Here is a 20,913-nt window from a genome sequence, read left to right as displayed (position 1 = left end):
AACCGATTGCATAGCGTCGCTCTTGCATACGAGTACGTCCATTGAGCGAGTCATATAGGCGTTGCGACTCGACTCAACGAACAGCATGAGGTCCAGTAACGCTGAAGAGTGCGTCTGTGGTAGACTGCAAACTTCTTAGGCGGAATTCCTGCACTCTAAACCCAAAGGTGTAATTTGTGGCACGTTTAGTATTTTCCGGCTTAAAGTGTATACTTTGTATCTGAGTAACGCTGGAACTTGGGCATGCAAGTTGGCGAACCCCCGTGTCAGAATTTGTCCAGCGTGACATAGGATAAAGGAGGTGTTTTAAGCAGCCCAACGCTTCTCCCGTATACTATCCGTCCTTTGCACCTGAGTCGCGCTCTGTTCCATAGTTGAGAGGCACACTGCTTGAGCTAAACTGACAGTCCTCAGTGGCTATGGACCTGTGTTACGGATTTCCGTTTAGACCGCACTTTCTTTCTGCCCGTCCGGTATTCACGATTCGAAACAGCTGGAAAAACTTTTCCTCTTTCGACACTCCAGTCCACATCCTGTTCGGAAGTCAAAAATGCGCTTCCAGAGCAGTGGGAACGAGGCACCGAACTTTACATTTAAAGGAATACTCATTCTCTATGTCTCTACATTGCCAAGCCGTCATCGTCACCCTGCCCTTGATCCTGTTGTTGCGCGTCAAGCGCCATCATGCGGCGGCCATTTAAACAGGAACAGTAGCTCGCCGAACGGCGGTGCCAGCGCCGAGAGGGTATCCGAATTGGACAAAAATACAGGTCAACGTGATCTACTGCAATCGTTCGCTTCACCTCGAAGCCGTCAGTGCGACATGAAATCTTCCATGCGACCACCATTTGGGTAACAACAAAGGGCACAGCCTCATAACTGTGGTAAATACATACCAGGAGTTCCTCGGCGTTACCAAAAAAAAAAAAGAAAAGCTTAAAACGACCGGATGCTTGACAACGGGACAACATTACCCGTTGATAATGCCCGCTGCATCTACCGGTGGGTTTGACGCGACTAAGATAAGGTCCTGTTGACTTCCCTGGCCCCTCATCCTTTCCGACTCCTTAATTCCTGTGGCCACAGTGTTATCTATCCATGATAATAAAGCGCATAGTCGAACGGAGAATATTAGCTCGCGGGCGCGATACTTCCGGCACCGCTGGCTCCATGCATGTGCGCAGAGGGAAAGCAAATAGGCATAACCGCTTGCGGGCTTCGCCATTCAGGCTAGCTGGGCTTCACTGGTTTGCCCATTGTACCGGGACAAGTACCCCGGATACAAAATTTTAACGGCGCAAAAAGGCACACACACAGGATAAGACAGAAAGAAACGGACAGTAAGAGTGCCAGTAAAGTACCCCGGAAGTGCACCGCAAATAATCGGGCGTGTGTGCATGCATGCACTTTTGCATTCATTTCCGCTTAAGGCAAATTTAGGACGAGGTTGAGGTAGGGCACCGAATATTTTCCACCATGGCGTCAATCTTGCGTCCACTCTCTACTATAAAGAGTATAAAATGAACCAAATTAAGAAACGCCTATAGACTTTCCGCATTCCTACGATGCTGAAAAGTAGCGACAGGTTATGAGAGGAAAAGTCTCAGATTCAATCAAACCCAATCCCAGGTATAACGGACTCCCACCCTCAACTCAGTGAGCGTGCCAACTATCCGGCCGAATGGAAGCCACGGTCAGAGATGGCACATGCGTCAGCGATAACCTGCACTTCCTGAAACACTTGTGCAAGCTTTGTCAGAATAAAATACGTCAACGTGTTCGCTTTTACCTGTAGCCTCCATGGAAGTATTCACTTCGTAGGTGAGATGACGAAGAGTTCATTGATCTTCAAGAGGTTCCGAGCGCTAGCGATGCAAAACGAGTAACACAGCATGGCCTAGTAGCAAACCCCTTGGGCTGCACACTTTTTTGACGAAGCTTTTATCTTACGGCAGAGGCACACCTGAATAGAGCATTCTTTGCGGCCAGCGGGGAGAAGGAGAAGCAGATTTCGGTTTCTACGCCAACGGCTTAGAGTTATCGCCGGTGAAACCATGGCTTAAAAAATTGTCTGTGGTTTGACCAATGGCCATCCCGAGTAGAATTGTGGAAGCAACGGCGCGGCAATCGCAGCAGCGGCGGCATCTCAGGGGACATTTTGTCTGAAGTGCGTAGAGGCGAAAGCGTTTTCCGCACCACTTTGACTGCCTCTGTGGCACTAGTGACGTCGCCAATGTTTGACGACACACATAATTAAGCACTAATTACTAAGTAATTACATATTACTATTTAATGGCTAATTATTGATTAATGACTAATAGTAATTGCGTGATAATTAACAGCGTGTTGTAGCCCTGCCAGGTAGTCCACGGAACGCCACCACCCGTTCGGCGCGGTGCCTTGCCCTTTGAACGCAACGATTTTTGGGGAAAGGGAATGGCGCAGTAATTCTCTGTCGTCTCGATGGACACCTGAACCACACCGTACAGGAAGGGAGGAAGTCGGAGTGAAAGAAGAAAGAGAAAGGGGAGCCGTAATGAAGAAATTGAAAATTGTATTTGAGGAAAGGAAGTTACGCAGTAACTGTCTCACACTCGCTCCTCGCGCATGCGCAGTTGGGGCTCTCTGGTGCTCCGCGGAATCGCTCCCACCTAGCGTAGTGTTGATTCCGCAACAAAAGTCAGCAGTATAAAAGCATAAACACACACCAACCTATCCATCCCTTCTGCATCTTCGGGTGATAAGCTTAAAAAAGCTTCGAATAAAGCAGGGTCGTTATAGCTAGTGTCCGCAGTATACAGAATGAGGCTGTGACTCCACCTGGGTATGGCGCCGCATATCTCGGGCACGTCGGCCACGGTGGTGTGGTTGGTGTAGGGAGTGACGAGGCGCAGCTGTTCTTCGGACACGCGGAAGACGAAGTCGCCGTCGCCGCCTGCGCTCAGTCGCCGCGCGTACACCACGGCCAGGATGAGGCTTAGCTCGACCAGCCCAGCGGCGCCCAGGGAGCAGAGGAGGAGCCAGCTACGCCCGCCACCGCCGCCAGGGGGCCCAGCAGTCACCTGGTGACGGGCGCCGACGCCAGCACTGCGTGGATGACATCGCAAGAACGAAATGCATATACACCAGCGAAACGCTAGGTGCGCAACTGGTGTAAAAATGCTTTTCTGCATAACCTTTCTGCATTCCCAATAACTTTTCTGCATTCCCATGCATTCCCTATAACCCCTGTGTTCTGTCCACTTGGTCTGGTACGTCTTGTTCGTTTCCAAGCCCATCTAATATAGATAACATCGGTAATACCGACAGTGGCTGTGTATGGTGTAGACGCTATACCATCCAGCTAAGCTTGAACCGGGAACCAGGTGTGCTCAGGAAGCACCGAGAAAAAAATGCTGGCAAATTACGGACGAAATCCGACTTGCGAGCCGCATAGAATGCATTTATGCACTAAAATGTAAATGCAGATAGCTGGTTTTCATACGACATCACGGGCGCAATCTTTGGTTGCATCCAAGCTAGCCTCCACAGTGTACGCGAGAACCGGTTGGCGAACCATGGATTATGGAAACGTCCAAGCTTTCACTGCGCTTTCTAGACCGAGAGATGGTGGCTGCTATGACGTCGGTGCCGACTATGTACAGGATAGGAACGGCGTATACTCGGTGCACATCTGCGCCGTGAAGGAAGGAGTGAAGAAAAAATGCACAGGCGATCTTTTTTGCCTAAGATATGGTGCGACAAATCTGCACAGCAGTGGTTGTTCAAGTTCATTATCACCTTCCCGTTGCGTCATAGAACTGTCGACTTCTCGTGAGTGAAGGCATCTGTACGGTGGAAGAGAATGGATGGGTGTTTGGTAGTGTTGCGACCCGGGTAGCATGGCCGGACCGGTGATGGGACGAGGAGGATGGGAGACTGGGTTAGGAGGAAGGCAAAGAAAACTTTATACAACTATTTACATTATTTACACTGTTTATTTACATTATTTACAACTATTTACACTGGGAGTCACTGAGAGTGACTCACAGTGGAAGGGAACTTCTTCGTCAACCGGAGTCGACAGGAGTTAATAGGCTTTTCTCGGCCACACTCACAGCCGAGTTAAATAGGGTTCAGATTCCCCAGATCATTGACTGGGGAATGAAGTTCGAAGAGCACTGTCCAATCGGATGGACAGCAGTGGACGCTGGTGCTACCACCCATGGCAGGGGCGGTGCTGGCTGTTCCGCTCTCTCGCAGCTCGGTCGATGGGAAGGGGTAAAGGCTGAGTAATCAAACACGGCTGGAAATGAATCTCCCGCAGTCTACCAGCAGGTTAACGAACGTGCTTCCCCGCCGGATGTCCAGAACACGAGACCTCTGTCGAGGACACAGCCGTCTTCAATTAACAGCAACAGCTTGAATGTGCGTAGCACCACTCCGTCGTCCGGCGACCCTATGGTAAACTCGGCCTGACTGGCGCCGCCACGTCGCCGCTGCTTCCGCTGCTGTTTGCCGCTGTCAATGCCCTTGTCACCCCCCTTCGCATCTTCGGCCTTCGTCGCTGCTGCCGTGGTCACCTCCGCTCAAGGAAGTCCGCTGCCCTAATTCATGAGGGGGGGGGGGGGGGCATCACAAGCACTACACTGCACCGCCGCCGTCGCGCGGTTGTTGGCCTCGTCGATTGTTCACGGTTGCTGCTTGATCGGGCCCACGTGGCCAGAAGTATAATCACAACAGTAGGGCCTTCTGGATATGCAGGTGAACAGTGGGTAGTAAGTGAAGCTTCTGTAGTGTGTAGGTAGGTTGTTTTATGGTGGGTGCAGGATTCTGGAGGGTGGAGGTGAGTCAAGTTCGGTGGTTGCCAATAGAAATGGAAGAGATTTAGTCTTCATGCTCAGGAGCTTACAGATTATTTCTTTAATTTCTAAGCACGGTAAAGGTTACACACTCGTTCATACGCGGGTCAATGGGGTCATCAGCGCTGGTAGCGTCAAGTGCATCAACGGAAGAATTAATTTCGTTTGGAGGAGCAACACATCAACAACCCGTAGTTCTCAAGAGGCGCTTGTGAAACTTAACTTTTTTAACTATACCTCGAGGATCCTAGAGTCGACGTGACTGTGCTTGACTCTTATATTTTGATGAACGCGTCAACTTGCTCGTTTACGTGCTCCTTTAGGGGGGCTTTTTTCATTTGCTTCGCCGCATCGCAGGGCTCTTTCGGACAGACAGTTTGAGGAAATGTTGCTACTTACTACCGTGAAGTAAAAAAAAACAACTAAATAACAGACATTAGCAAGATATGTTTTACCTAATCAACACTATTAGGCTATCTGTTCTTTGTTGTTTTCCTTCTAGCCTTTAACGAAGGACGTTCCACTCCAAACGTCTGTTAAACACAAAGCTAGGGAAATAACTGTTCGGTTTTCTCAAGCGCACGGAGATTGCAGATTGGCGGCCAGACCTGATCGACAAACAGATTGTGCAAAAGTGAGGGCAGTAATTCTAATGCACTAAAAGGGAAAGGAGGTAGAGAGAAATAGGAACCGTAATGAGGGCTCCGAGTTAATTTCGACCATCTGATTCTGGGGGTCCTTGGACGCGCAATGACATCGCTCGGCACACGGGTATACGAGGTCTGTTAGAAAAGTATCCGACTTTATTTTTTTTTGCGAACACCTGACGGATATGAAACAAGCGCGCTTACAGCAGCCGACCTTGAACCCTCGTGCGCATGCACGAATTTTTTCCCGCCTGCCGATAGCGTCAGTCGCTGGGAAGCAGCGTTTGAGTGAGACAGTGCGCAGTGCTCTCGTCGGTTTTTTGTTGCAAGGAAAATGGCGGAGCGAGAGGAGCAGCGCTACTACCTCAAATTTTGCCAGAAACTTGGCGATAGCCAAGTGGAAATTATTCGAAATGTTCAGACGGCTTTCGGTGATGATGCTGTGAGCAGCACACAGATTAAGCGGTGGTGCAACTGGTTTAAAGACGGCCGCACATCCGTGGAGAGAGAGCCACGCTCCGGCCGGCCATCAACATGCCGAAATGACCAGGTAATTGCCGAAGTGAACGCTGTGGTGATGCGGGACTGTTGTGTGACTATCCGAGAAATTGCGGAAGAGGTGGACATCAGCAATTTTTCTGCACATTCCATTATCACCGAAGATTTGGCCATGGAGAGAGTTGCGGCGAAATTCGTGCCGAAGCTGCTGACGGTGGAGAAAAAGCAGCTGCGTGTTGAAGTCTCACAGGAGATGCTGGATTCCACAAACAGTTACCCTGACTTCACCGACGCCGTAATCACTAGTGACGAGTCTTGGGTGTACGGGTACGACCCGGAAACCAAATCCCAGTCGTCACAGAGGACGCATTCCACGTCACCAAGACCAAAGAAGGCCCGACAAGTGCGCCGCAATGTCAAAGTGATGCTGACTGCTTTTTTGACTCCCTCTGTGTGGCACACCACGAGTACGCACCCCACAGGGTCAAAGAATGACTAAACAGTACTACAGGGATGTCCTCCATCGCCTACGTGGTGCTGTGCGGCGCAAGAGACCGGAATTAAGGTCAACAAGAAATTGGCGCATCCCTCGCGGCATTGCTCCTGCACATTCCTCGCATTTGATTCAGACTTTTCTGGCGAAAAACCAGACTCCTGTAGTTCAACAGGCTCCTTACTCTCCTGATATGTCCCCCTACGACTTCCGGCTGTTTCCTAAAATCAAGAGGTCATTGAAAGGAGCGCGATTTCAGAAAAAAAAGGACATTATGGCTGCAACGACAGCAGAGCTAAATTCCATTCCGAAAAGGGTCTTTTCGGAATACTTCCAACAATGGCAGCACCGCTGGGAGATGCATATGGAGCCCCAAGGAGACTACTTTGAAGGTTATTATGTTTCTAACGCTCCAGTTATGCCAGTTTTTTTTCTTCGGCCAAAGGTCGGATACTTTTCTAACAGACCTCGTACGTATATTGCGGCTGGCCCTCGGCGAATTAAGCGCGGCCGCCATGGTCGGGACTTGACCCGCCGAACGCCATGACCACTGAGATTAGGGAACTGTCCGGTAGTCAATCTCAGCCATTGGTTCTAAGCTTCGAAGTTTTAACTCATAGAATTTGGTTATTGGACGACTCTTCAACCAACGGGCTGGGAACAAAGCAGAGCGACGCAGAAGTATAATGATTATAATGAGTATAATGACACAGGCGCTGATTTCAAGATGGTGAGTAGAGGTCAGTGTTTGACTTCCAGTGGATAAGTGAACCAGCAGAACGGCATTGGATTCAACCACGCACGTCTTGCACCTTGAGTGGTATGCATACAGCCTCGGTGAAAAGTCTTCCGGACAGCAGGGCCTATTTTTGAGCCGTGTAGTTTGGAGCCAATGAAGTCTAAAGTCCTGAGAGGCTAGGACGAAGGCCTTCCACACCTTCCTGACTTTACGGCTTTCAGCGGTGTAAAATGCCGCAATAAACAATTAAAAAATATTTAGATTCATAGGGTCTTTGACACTTTCTTCACATACGGTAAATTATCGCAAGTTCGTTGCGTTGATTTTTTTCAAGGGCAATTAATGAAACAAGCTATAGTATATGCGTGCCGAAAAGAACGTGGGAGTTTTCCCTGCAATCAGAAATATAACCTGCGAGCTCTGGTGCAGGGGTCATATCGGGCGCAGAGTTTAGGATTTTTTGATCACCAGTTGGTCATAAAGGTGCCCCGAAACTTGTACCCAAATGCGCAGCGCGTAACAGGAGGATGCAAGCCGTTGTCTGACTAGCTGTCGCCATGGCAGAACATTTGCATATGCATAGAGAGATCGTTATGCCACGTAGAGCTCCACGAAAAAAAAAAGAATGGGTTTAATGAAGCGAAGCAGACAGGAAGATCGAATTATGTATTGCTGCACCTAGGAAGAATTAATTTAGACACAAATTTTAAGCTTTTGTAGGTGGTTAGCGCGTGTTCCACAGGGTATCATGATTGTTAATGTTTCTGAGCTGTCCTCAGGTAGAACACTGTCCGCAGTCGACGCGACTCCAATTCGCATTATTTCTATGAATAGCGCACAAAATCTCCCTTACGGTTACGTAAAAGAGAGGGTCGTTATTTTATTAGGATCGCAGCTCAAGTGTGAGCTGGTCTTCCAACTACGTCGGTGACAGCAGGGTGAAGAAGAGACTATGTTATATATTGCCACAGGGAGCAGGGCAGTCAGAAGAATCATTGCCCACTGGAGAAGTATCAAGTGACCATAACAATCATCCGGTCGCTCGACTGAACCATCAAACATTTTTTTTAGTTGAGCTGCCCAGAGATCGAACCTCTTTTGGTAACGTGTGAATGCTGACGGCCATCCCAGGTAGCGCAAAACGTTACTACAACGTTACTTGTTTGTTATGAATGATGAAATAACATTATTTGTTCCGGGATAACGTTAACTTCAAGTTAAAATTTAACATATAACACATTTGTTGTGTTAAAAACGTTTGCAGAACGTTTTAGATGAAACTAAATATTAACTATAGTAAAAAAAAAACATTTGTAAAACATTGTAACTTGGCATTTAATATATACTTTATGTTCGAAATATTTATGTTCCATATAGAACTGGCGATTATACTTAAAAACAAGCACAGGTGTAACAGGCAATTACATAAGATATGAAGCTTGCTGTACAGTTAACTATTCATGTTCAACATTAGAACAGTGACCATGGCTATATTGCAGTCACAACAAAACACCTCCTTAACGTTACAAGTATGTTTAAGTAATTTTTATAGAGCACTAACTTATAACATTAGGAAGACGTTACAGACGAACGAACGCTTACATGAAGCACTTAATTTAAGCACTGTTCGAGAGCTTTGTTCTACTTTTCAGGAGGTAATAATAAACTCAACTGACCGAACTTTGCAACTAAACGTCATGGTTTCGAACCAGCCATACATTATTCACATATCCAAATTCTTTAAAAAACTTTGCTTGTTAATATTTCACCACTAACACTTTTTGGGACACTGCTTGTCGGTAGCATATAAGCTACCGACAAGCAGTATATAAGGTATATAAGCATATACCTTTTAGTTTTAGCTGTGCTGTACCCCTTTATTGCCGCCTTTGTAGTACATTTCACTTAAGAGTTTAATGAAATTTATTGAGTTTATTCACTTAGAGTTTATAGAAGTATATTGAAGTGTGCATGTGCTTAATATAAAAACTACTAAGTGCGCTTTTTCAAAATTGTTATTTTAAGGCTGTTTGTTTCTTATATAGAGGTTTTAATAATGCTGCAAAAGCATTATTACCGTTTGAGTGTAACATTTCGGAAAAGTTAGAAAAGAAATCACATTAAGAACAATGTATTAACGTTGACTTCAAAAAATGGCGTTATTATAACGTTTTAGTGTTACCTGGGATGCATATGTATATACTCACTCAACCCTTGCAGACTGGCGCACCAGGTATTCACAGGCGCCTTCATCCAACACTCTTGTCCTTGATAAACGCGGCCGACAAAAATAGAAAGAACACCGAGTCAACCGAGAATTCTTGTGGCTAAAATATAACACCCACTACCTGCTACATGCAAAAGAAAAGAATAATAGATCGCGAGACTCTTTTTAGCAACGCGCTGCAGTGCCTTCCTGGCATGGTAGCCCCTCTTAGGTGTCACGCTCCGGCACAGAATTCGAAAGGTGCACCCGTTGTCAAAAGTTTGAAGCCCCGGGGGTATGCTTCCGAGCCACACCCTAATCCTCGTAATGCATCCCCAGCGTTGCAAATCACATGAAGGTTACAATGACTTCCATGAAAGCTAGCGGAACCCCCCTGCATGATTTTGAAGCAAACCCCGTGGGCAATTTACTTCTGACAAAGGCTGTACATGCTCAACAGTGCCCTCCGAGCCTACTTGATCTAGAAATCACAAGTCCGAACCCAGTGCTGCTGCAGTTTCCAGCGACTCCACCTTAACAAAGCCCGCCGAATCAATGCCAGCGAGGTGTCATGACGCCGACGTACCGAAGAACTTCACCTGGAGCACTGAACCCGCATACTTTAATTGCCTTCTTCTGCAAAGCATAGAAGGGGTCTTGCTGAAATCTGCTAAAAAAGATGCGACTAGAACCATATCTGCTTGCTGTCGTGCTACGCAGCTCCTGAAAAGCATTTCATGCTGACACCTTACTCTCAGCGGCGTGATTAAAACTGCAATTTTTGTACTTTCTGCTTTAAGAAAGTGAGTGTGTGTAGGGGGGGGGGGGGGGGGGTCTGGCTACTAGTTCTGTTCACCATTTTACTCCTGCCCCCTTGTGCCGACGACCCAGCAAAGCAGAACGATGAGTCAACCAGGCCAAACACATGCTTTTGCACGTCTACTCAGTTTAACTACGTCAAAATCCTACACTTTTTTTTTTTTTTTGCTCATTCAATCTTCCATGCTAGTTAACACGGACGTTGCCGACGATTGCCTCCCATGTGCATGCAGGCTACTGCTCCGGTCTCTCTGCGCCGTATATGTCGGCTTGGATCACGCTTGTCGTGTACACCACGTGAACAGACATTAAAGTTCCTGGGGGCGAATGACCTGCGAAGTTGTCAACTTACCGCGGCGATATCGGAGGTCGTTGGCTGACGTCCATGCGGCGTTCGTGGATTCGCTGGGCAAGCGAGATCTGCCGCCTTGCTTTATTTAGAATGCGGAAAGCAGCGCGAGATTCTTCTTCTTCTTCATCCTCTTTGTAATGGCACATGCCCACGGGGGGGATTGGCCAAGGTATAGTGGTATAAATAAGGAAATTTTTTTATGATTACGACAAAATATCGGAGCCAAACGTGAATTTTGAAAAATGTATTCATGGAAAACGACAGGAGAATATTTGAAGTAAAATAACCAAAAACATTTTGGCAAAAAAAAATCCAAGACTTTTAAAGGAGTTAGCAAATCAACCTACCAGTTGCAATTATGTAATCATGGAGATTTCCACAAATTGAACCCAATGCAAATCCTTTGGCGCTCGCACCGAACGATAACAACACTGGCAGAGATAACGGGAGCCCTAACCTAGAGAGAGGGACCTCCAGGTAAATCTTTCTCTGAAGTGCGAACTTTGGACAGTAGAGAAGGAAATGGTCCACAGATTCAATGTCCCCGCATGAGTCACATAGGTTTGTCGGTGACCACCCACATCTGCACAGGTATAAATTAAATTGGGAATCCTGCACCGCAGTCGCGTCATTGATACCTCACACTGCCTGGTTTTACACGAACGGACGTTCCATTTATACGCTAAGTGCTGATAATCAGTAGTATTTAGTAAGGGATCGCGTAACCTGGCTGATATGTGTTGGAACCGCTGAAACCTGGAGATCGCCAGCAGACTGAAATTCGGGACGAGATGCGTTACTGACCCGTCAAGAGCTGACCTTGCTAAATAATCAGCGCGAGATGATCGGCACTCTTTGTCTTCCTCGGCGCGCTGCGGCTGAAAAAAAAAAAAATGAAAATTGGTTTTGAGGGAAGGAAGGGACGAAGTATCTGTCTCACATTTCTCGATGGACACCCGAACCGCACCGTAAGAGAAAGGATAAAGGAGGGAGTGAAAGAAAAAAGGAAGAAAGCGGTACCGTAGTGGAGGCCTGCGGAATAATTTCGACCATCTGGGTATCTTTAACGCGCACTGACATCGCACATCACAAGTACGCCTTTGTGCGCCTTTGGCGACGCATGTTTTGGGGCAAAGGTTTTGCGCATATCATCTTCATGTTCTTGAAATTGACACTATTTGTCCTCGTATGAGCTCGTAGTTCGTCCTGATTGATTTTAATATTTGCCTTCCCGAAGGGGTCATAGTAATTCTTTCGATCTGTGCCGTTGTGTGCGTCTCTATCAGTTCGTCTACTGTGTTGTGGACTCCCATGGCGAGCAGCTTCTTTGTCTAGGCTGATTGCCATACGGTCCCTGTACGGGGACTTCTATTTTCTCCTTTTCCGTCTTTGTTAATTTCAGATACGGTACCGTGTAAGTTTGTCTACTGATTACGAAGGCCTGAACGAGGCCTAAGAGATAGTTCTTCATACCAGAGTGCTTATTGAAGCGTCCCCGACAACTGGTGGTAGATCGGCTTCATCACCTGCGATATCATCGAAGCTGGAAAGATGCAGCAACGAAGAAAGAGCAGCGCACATAGACGAAGAACGTAGTGTTTGCTGTCTATGCCTACATTCTGCCTACAAGCGACAACAGCGTAGTCGAAGAACCCGACCTTGACAGGCGGCGTGCGTCACGTTATCGGCTGGGCCAGCGTGTTGTATGGCACGTGGCTGGAATTCAAACTTCTCATATCGCTGCCATTCGTTATTGTGTGACTAAGCGAAGTAGCTTCGCTTTCAGCTTGCTGCCTCCTTCTCCTGCCCACCACACTTTTTAGAAGCTTTCCCCGTCCGGCACATGCGCACGCACTGAGTGATCTTGTAGCCCTATGGCCCACGCTCGGCCAGCGGATGGGTACTCTCTTGACACGAATACGCCCATGTGGGAGTAAAAATGGAATAAGCTGTCTTTTGGCACCCTTTAAAAAGGGTGTGCGCTGGAGGACAACTTTACTTTCTTTTTACTCCTTTATGTTTGGAGTGTAGACTAGGAATGCCGAGCTTGTTATTGCTTTTCTTAGGTCACCATGTTCTTCGGAGAGGGGGTCACGGGAGAAGGCATACGCTTTGCGGTCATCGAGCTGGGGCAAAGCACGCGTTCTGACAGAGCAGTGGAGGCGTGCTTATGGCGCCTTCTCGTTCGCTCTCCCCAAGTGGCTCAGCCATGGTCGTTAGTTTTATCTGAGGCTCAGTGCCATCGCCCTATACATCTCTTGACGGTAGCACTCTCTCGGTTTGTAATATGCGAGTGTTCGTTATAACTGTGGCCGTTATAAGCTGTCTGTTCTGTATATAGAGCAATTTTCGACGCGTTTTGCCGTCTTCCCAATGCCCCGTACTCCCGCATCAACGCTCCCACTTCCTCTGCTGCAGGCTATAGCCAGTGCTCATTGGTCGGCATGGGCAAATTACAAGTAAAAAGGAGGAGGGGGCACGGGGTTTGGAGGAGGCACGAATGGCACGTGCGGCTCCTTTGGAGGAGACGGAGACTGCCGTGTACGACAGTTTCAATAGCTATTTGAGGAACTTCTGGAGTAGTAACTTGAGAACGTCAGGAAACAGCGTGTTGAAGCGGGATACGAGAATGGGCGCGCGTCAACGCGCTGTATTCTCATCTTGCTCTGGAATCTGCACCAACTGGGCCAACTAAGCGCTGTTTCATAGGGTTGGTCAGATGTTTAGGGAAAGCCCCCAAGGTGGAGTAGATCTGTAATAAGGGAGTACTTACTCACTGACATCCACCGGATTCGAACCCCGGTGGATGTCAACGCTGGGTCCGGGTTCGAACCCCGGACCAGGACGAATATTTCTCCAACTGCGAAGTTTCTGAGAAAGCTGTACAGCTTTCCTCTGTAGCCGTATGGCTGCGCTTGTGTGGATGTCGATGAGTAATTACTCCCTTATTACAATGTTCCACAGGGTAGTTGCCAGGGGTTAAGGCGTGTCTACAGAATACCGCCGTATGATGACGTAGTACTCGCCCTTTCCTTCGGGCGGTTTCTTTTATAGGTCCCGCAGGAAGAGAAAAAAATAGTGTGGAAATAAAAAAAAACTCACAGGATGCCTCCCACTGTGTAGCGCGTGATTCAGGGACAGCTGTTGTAAGGTATTTATATTTCACGATATAATGAGGTAGAGAACATGAGAGTGACTTCATATGTGTTTAGTTACAGAGCGCTGTCTTTTTTTTTATTTTTCCACGCATACTCGTTCTTCGAATGGCATTCCTCTTTAGTCCTTCTCGTCGGGCGGCGCGTTTCTCAGCAGTCGCCGCAGATGACCGTGCTACATTCCTGCGCTCTCGCCAGGGGGTGCTGCGTTATTTCTCGAATTTCTGCTTGGTTTCGTGCGTTCTCTTCCTGCTTTCCAGGGTGACTGAACGCAGGATTGTGGGCTGATGTCCACAAGCTCTCTGGGCCAGGGGAATTCCCCCTGGTCGGCTTGTCTCTCCCAAGATGAGTTACCCCTTGACTGTTTCTTCCGTGGAGGAGTAAGCAGCATTCCGGTTGCTTTCCTCCCCGCGGATGAGGGTTCCATCAAGCTTAATAACCCCGAAGCTGTGCACGCAGCTCTTAAATCGACCTCCCCTCACTACACGAGGATCACTGACGTCCGGCAGTTCGGCCGTGGCGGTATAGTTTGCAGATCGCCAGACCAGGCATGCGTGGCTGACTTACACAAGTGTTCTTCCTTTGTCAATCACCCGGTGAGCGCGTTCATATCTCCTCACGTGGCGTGTTCCAAAGGGTTAGTCCATAGTGCAGACCCACGACTAAGCGCGTCTGAGACGCTAGAGAAACTAACTTCGGCTGTCGTGATTTCCATTCACCGAGGCAGTCGAATGATGGACGGGACAAAGATACCAACGGAGACAGTTATAGCTACATTTGCGGGGCTGACTTGTGTCCTTTGATTTTCCGTGTTGATCAGTTCACATCCAGGCACCTACAGTGCCACAATTGCTGGAGGTTTGGCCATAGTGCCAAGGCCTGTAAATCGAGTTTCCGTCGCTGTGTGTGTGGAGAGAGCCACTACCCCGCTGGGTGTTTTTCTCAACACGAGAATCGCTGTTTGTGTGGTGGTGGACACTCAGCAAGCCATTCCGAATGCCCAGCGTGGGCTAAAGAAGTTCAAATGCTGGAGTTAATCGACAAGCGCAGGTGTTCAAGACGTGAGGCTTTTGCAGTCATCAAAGATAGGGCATTTAGCTATGCAGATGTGGCAGCGCGGCATGCAACCGTTGTAGATTCCTCCTTGTCGCAAGCGATTGCTGCGGCGGTGGAGAAAGCAATGGCAAGTTCCATGGATCGTATAGTCGAGACTCTATCTGCGTGCATTTCGCAGGTGATGGCATCTCAGATGTCCACTTTGTTGCAAGCCTCCACTGCTCCTCTTTGTGGCACTATCTCTTCAGCGTTAGAACTGACATTGTCCTTCCCTGGAATAACTGTTTCCTCTTGGGCGCCAGTTGACTGGGCCTCGAATAGTGGTGACCTTTCGATCAGTTTCCAAGTAGCGTGCCAGTTGATAACTCCTACCAGCCTCCTGCGCACCTTCATAAATTACGACAGCTTTAAAAATATCCTCAAATCAGATCTTCAAGCTTTATCTAATTCAAACAGTGGGGACAACGCCATCCACATTCGCTCAATTTTGGACGGAGCTCGTAAAAAACCTGTTTTCTCGGTACAGACCAATAAGGGAACATCACCATGTCTTTGGTGGAACGCAGAGTGCACTCGAGTTATAGGCGCCGAAAGGCTGCATGGAAGGAACTTCTCCACAATCAGTTCCCCAAAAACTGGATCGATTATAAGTTCACTGCGGCTACGTTTAAGCGCACCGTATCGCGTGCAAAAAAGTTGTACGATACTCAACACTCCGAATTCCTTTCTAAATCTGGCAATAGACGTGCTTTATTTAATTACCTGTAGTCCAGAAAACTAACCCCGACCGCCATGAACGCAGGATCCCTATAGTTCAGACACCTGCTGAACTAGCTTGCTAAGTCTTTCGAAGATTTAGGCAGAGGCCTTAATTGAGCGTCGGTTTACGGCTCTTCTTCCTTCTCCTCCGAGTTTTCTTACCATATTGGAAGATTTCGAGGAAGTTACCCTCACTGAGCTCTCGAAAACTCTGTCCCGCCTTCCACCCGCGGCCCCTGGCCCTGATGGTGTCACTTCTTCTATGATTAAAATTTTGTTCGAGGAATCTCCCGCCGACTTACTGACGCTTATAAGTTACTCTCTTAAAGGGTCATGGATTCCAAGTGAGTGGCGTCTAGCAAAGGTTATCCCTTTGCTTAAAAATCAGGGAGACAGTTATGTGTTAGACAACATAAGGCCAATTTCTAATCACGTAAAGTTAACTGAAAGGGAGTTGCATGGCCGAATAATGGCAGTCATTTCAGAGAATGGGTTGTTGAACGCTTGCCAAACAGGTTTCAGGCCAGGATGCTCTATATGGTGTGCCCATACCGACCTGGTGAGCCGCATACAATTAGCTCGTCTCCGAAAGCAATACGCAGCACTTGCCACTCTAGAAGTGTCTAGGACTTATGGCAGCGTTGAACTCTGGACGCTCTTGCAAATATTACAGACATTATGACTTCAAAGGTTTTTTGTGGCATGGGTTTCTGAATTTCTGGCTGACAGAGAATTTTACTGCTCCCAGAACGGTGCTTCCTCAAGCAGATTCCGACAAGCGAGAGGAGGGTCCCGGTGCAGTCACAGATCTCCCCTGTACTTTTCAGCATCTTACTTAACAGTATTCTTTGCAGTCATAAGGTGTCAAACTATGTGTATGCAGAAGACACCGCCTTTTCTGCTTCCTAGAGTGACCGAGAGTGATATATACTCTCCGTACCAGCCCTTACAATCTTAACTCAGTGTCCTGGACTAATGGTTTGGTGACATTAACCTGTCCCTTAATGTCAATGAATGTGCTTTATTGGCTTTTCCGCTGTCTTATCCAGTTAATATCTCTATTGTTTATCGGCACCATGTAATTTCTCAGGTGCAAACTATCAAATACCTGGAAGTAATTTATTATCCAGTCTGAGCAGTCCGTATGCCGCGCAGACTCAGCAACATTCGTTCCGGCTTGAGAAGGCACTCGCTTCTGATGATTTATAGAATGTATGTCCGTCCAGTATTAGAGTTAAGCTGTGTCTTATTCTCTGACGCACCTGCGTGTAAACTTCGCTTCCTTCTTTTCTTGGACCGGGAGGCGTTGCGCCTCTGTCTGGGCCTTCCATAATTTGTGGCTAATTCCGTTTTGTACATACCTGGAAGCGCGTATTCCCTCATTACCTTCAAGATTTCGGCTCTTAACACTCCAAACGTTTGTAAAAATGTGCGATACGTCGCTCCATGCCTCAAATTTGATCGTCCTTCGTCAGCCTAGGCCATCTTTCACCGAAAGCTGGTATCGTTTCCATACTCCACAAATTTGTCTTGTGCAATCTCTCCTTGACCCCTTAAACGTCCGCATTTCGGACCTACTTCTGGTGCGCGTCGATTCTACATCTGTTTGGTTTATTGGGGTTTAACGTCCCAAAGCAACTCAGGCTATGAGGGACGCCGTAGTGAAGGGCTCCGGGAATTTCGACCACCTGGGGATCTTTAACGTGCACTGACTTCACACAGTACACGGGCCTCTAGAATTTCGCGTTCATCGAAATTCAGCCGCCGCGGCCGGGATCGAACCCGCATCTTTGGGGTCAGCATCCGAGCGCCGTAACCACTGAGCCACCGCGGGGGCAATTATACATCTGTTCAGATTGACTTCGATGACATCTTTCCAAAACATGCAAAATTAATGCCTTTCCATTTGCTCAGCGGTTTATTACAGGATTACTGGATGCGCTTTCTCTCATGTGTTCATTGCGACAGACGCCTCACAGTGCGAAGAAAAGGCCGGTGTTGGTATTTTCTCTCTCTCCCTCGAGTGGTACTCACTCCGTCTTCCCGATACACCACCATTTATTTGGCTGAATTTTATTGCGAAAGCAATACTCCCAAGAAAGGTATTTCGCGTAGCGGCGGCCACTTAACACATTTGGCCTTTAGAATGACCCCTGACGTCATACCACGCCTAGTGACGTCACAGCGTGACGTCATACCAGGAGCTAGAGACATAAGGGAACCCAAGCTCAAGTTTGGGAGCGCGACGCCAGCGCCGCAGCGGCGAGCAGCGGAAACTCGGCGCGGCGCCGTAGCAGACGCCCTGCTAGCTTTGTGTGCACGTGCGACGGGAGAGTCGCGCGAGGCGCAATCTTCGCGGTGGCAGACGCGGTCTCGGCGAAGCAAAAAGGAGGTAGTACGAAGGCCGTAATGTAAAAACCAAAGCGCATGTACACGGTGATCCACTCTTACCGCGAACACGCGAGTATGCGGCCGCGCTCTTCGGAGAGCCAGTGAGTCTGTCCCTACCATGCACGAAAAAAGTGGCAGACGACGCGCAGGCAAGTCGCTCGCTGCTCGATTTTCCAGCCTTGCGTCGGCAAGTCGCAAGCCGCTGAACTAATCGGCGAGACAGTCGAGCTTTTGGCAATGACGCCGCCCGCGGACAGTCGAGCTTTCGGCAACGACGTCGCCCGCGGCCACGCCGGGCGACGAGCTGCGCTGCTCCCTCGCTGCCGTAGTCGTCGCTAAGCCTAACCATTTCGCATCGATGCTGCAGCTGAGGGCACTTCGGAACTGGCCAGCGCTGTAATAAAGGTGCTACTCGCGTCACCGTTTTACTATGTTCACCGTCACATAATAAAACAAAGACGTGATCGATTTCCGTGATGCCTTTAACTGCGGAGCCAGGTGACAACAGGCGAGCAGCACTGGGCATCAGCAAAGCGGCTTTGGAAAAGAAATATGCTTGTATCGCAGTCATCACTTCTACCAGCAGCTCGGTATTGGCCAACGATCCTCAAAAATGATTCATTTTTGACGTTGCTCTACTCCAGGCTTTGGTATGAACGCGAACAAACACTATTAGCCTATTTTTCTGACGGCGGCGGCAGGCAAACAGGTCGGCAGGCCGGCCCTGAGAAGCGCGCCGCTGTCGCTGTCATCATGACGCTTATACGACTGCGGTGCACATCAATACCGTCACGACATCCTCCTGGTCGCCGTAGTGCATTGCGAATCGCACCGAGCGCGAGTGCAGGAGACGCGGTCAAAGCAGACGAAATTCTCGAAAGCGCGCAAGCAATGTTATTCCGGAGAGTTTTCGTTTCAAGCGAGAAGGCGACCCGCAGGTCGCACTTGCAAGTGTGAACAATGGTGGTCAAATGTTTAGGGGGTTCCCCCAAGGTGGAGTAGAATGTTGACGAACTGTTGCCTGGTCGCATGTCCTTTCGACTCGCACGTAAGTGGATCGCCCTGCGCATCGCATGCAACAACTGACAACTACGATCAACAAGTGTCTCGCTTTGTTTCGCAGAGCTGATAGTACTTCGCATATTTCGAGCATATAATTATACAGTGGACTTGCCTCTAGTTACATGTCATACAGTACGACGTTAATACTCACTCGAGAAACGCATTTTACAGTCAAATGGGCCTCCTTATAGTCGATCGTCTGCTCCACACAGTAGACGCGACTAATCAGTTTCCCCCCTTTAAATAAGTTTGCATTGCAGTACTGCGCGTCAGTCTGAACGATCTTATTGTGGCTCATGCAGGCGACACATCGCGACAGCGCGGGCGCGCGCACGTGCAAGAAAGCGCGCGTGCAGAGAAGCGGGGTGAAAGCAGCGCGAGCAGCGAGCAGCGATTCAAGGAAATTATAACGCATTATAGCGACATCCACCGCCTTTTCCCGGCCCCTGCAAAGGGGCTGAGTAAGACGGAGGAGCGAACTTTAAGGCGCCTGCAGACAGGTACTCTACTCTGTCCTGCAATCTTAAAGCATTACGATCCTAACACGGATGGGCGATGCCCACACTGTGGGGAGACCTGTGATATCTTCCACATGGTTTGGGCATGTACTCAAAATCCCCACCTCCCCCCTTCCCCTACCCCTTCCAGAGAGGCATGGGAGACTGCCCTTCTCAACTGCTCCTCGCTTGAGTCCCAAAGGGCTCTGGTGAAACGGGCTAGAGACGGGGCATTGTCATGCGGTGTCCCGGACTAGGGACGCCGACCATGTAGCGTGGCCACTCTGTGGCTCCCAAACTCTATTTCAGAAATTAAAAGTTTTCACCACCACCACCACCAGCGCCCTAGTTTTTACTTTTCTCCCATAGATGGCGCTGCACATCAGGCGCAGCAGCGCCACCCGGCGATGCTTTGGGAGCCGCCTTGAATTCTCAAGGCCTGCGCGCTTTCCTTTCCCCCCGCTCTGACGTCAGCCACTTTGACCGCTGACCCCTCCGCATTCCTCCGACACTGAGACGTCTCCTTTCTTCCCTCAACCAGTTCTGCACCCTTCCGTAGTCGTGTAGCCGGACATGTCATCGTGATACCTAAATCTTTGCGTGTCGTGCACCTGCTGTTGAAGCAATGGGTCGCTGCTGCGTGCCCAACTGTAGAGGAAACTATGACAACGGGCCAAAAGTGCGTGTGTTTTCGTTCCCAAAAGACTCCCGTAGGCCAAAATTTTACCCCGCATCAGTACTTCCCGCACTCCGCGCGTGCACCTGCACTGGAGGAGACGCAGGCAGCGGCGGCTGGGTCAAGTTGGGTGACGTCACGGAGGGAGCGCGCAGGCCTTGCTTGGCACGGCACGCCGCGCTCCTCCCGCTAGAGGCGCTAGTGACGTTATAGCGTGACGTCATACCAGGAGCGAGAGACGGGCTACCAACTCGGCTCGTCGGGTAACGACGGCCGTTTGGCACGGCGCGCCGCGCTCTTCCCACTGCTTTCGCAACCTACCAGGCTTAACCAAAGCTAAGCCCCCCCCAATTTTTTAGGTAGTACTTGCGCAAATTAAACAGCGCTTCCATAATTATGACGAATTTATTATCCCTGTGTTCCACTCTCCCCGCGTCTACGGCATCTCAGGCACTCCGCTTATTCATATGCTTGATACCACACCACGTGTGCTCTTTACGGTTGGTTTGGGTGCCTGGGCACAGAGGAATTCATTTAAATAAGGTTGCTGATACCCTGGAGAAGGCATCTCTTCCAGGCCCCGTCGTGTCTCTCCTTCCGCCCTGCGCATATATTACTGTGGCCAGGTTTAGCAGGAAACTGCTCTTGAAAAAGTTTGCAGCATCAGCACTGATCTCCTCTCCCGACTTCCAGCATCTTCTCAATCCATGGCGCAGTAAAGG

At 48.9% G+C, this 20,913-nt stretch overlaps 1 protein-coding gene and 1 long non-coding RNA gene across 4 annotated transcripts in view; both read right to left on the bottom strand.

Moving 5' to 3' along the window:
* LOC149363557 (scoloptoxin SSD14-like) overlaps positions 1-3,081 on the bottom strand; it is a 37,549-nt gene extending 34,468 nt beyond the window's left edge. For all 3 annotated transcript variants that reach the window (XR_016288574.1, XM_089569947.1, XM_089569948.1), the window contains exon 1: positions 2,821-3,081. The gene's annotated coding sequence lies outside the window, so the exon portion shown is untranslated. The remainder of the gene's footprint in view (positions 1-2,820) is intronic.
* A 6,344-nt stretch (positions 3,082-9,425) lies between these two features.
* On the bottom strand, positions 9,426-12,591 carry LOC149363556 (uncharacterized). Its single transcript, XR_016288573.1, has 3 exons — positions 12,069-12,591; positions 10,596-11,473; positions 9,426-9,485 (listed from the first exon to the last, which is right to left on the bottom strand). It is a non-coding gene; the product is annotated as an uncharacterized LOC149363556 (long non-coding RNA).
* Between the last annotated feature and the right edge of the window lie 8,322 nt (positions 12,592-20,913).

This window comes from Amblyomma mixtum, chromosome 2, assembly GCF_055824585.1.
Source record: "Amblyomma mixtum isolate Tamu chromosome 2, ASM5582458v1, whole genome shotgun sequence".
Lineage (NCBI taxonomy): Eukaryota > Metazoa > Arthropoda > Arachnida > Ixodida > Ixodidae > Amblyomma > Amblyomma mixtum.
This window is presented reverse-complemented; position numbering and strand designations above follow the sequence as displayed.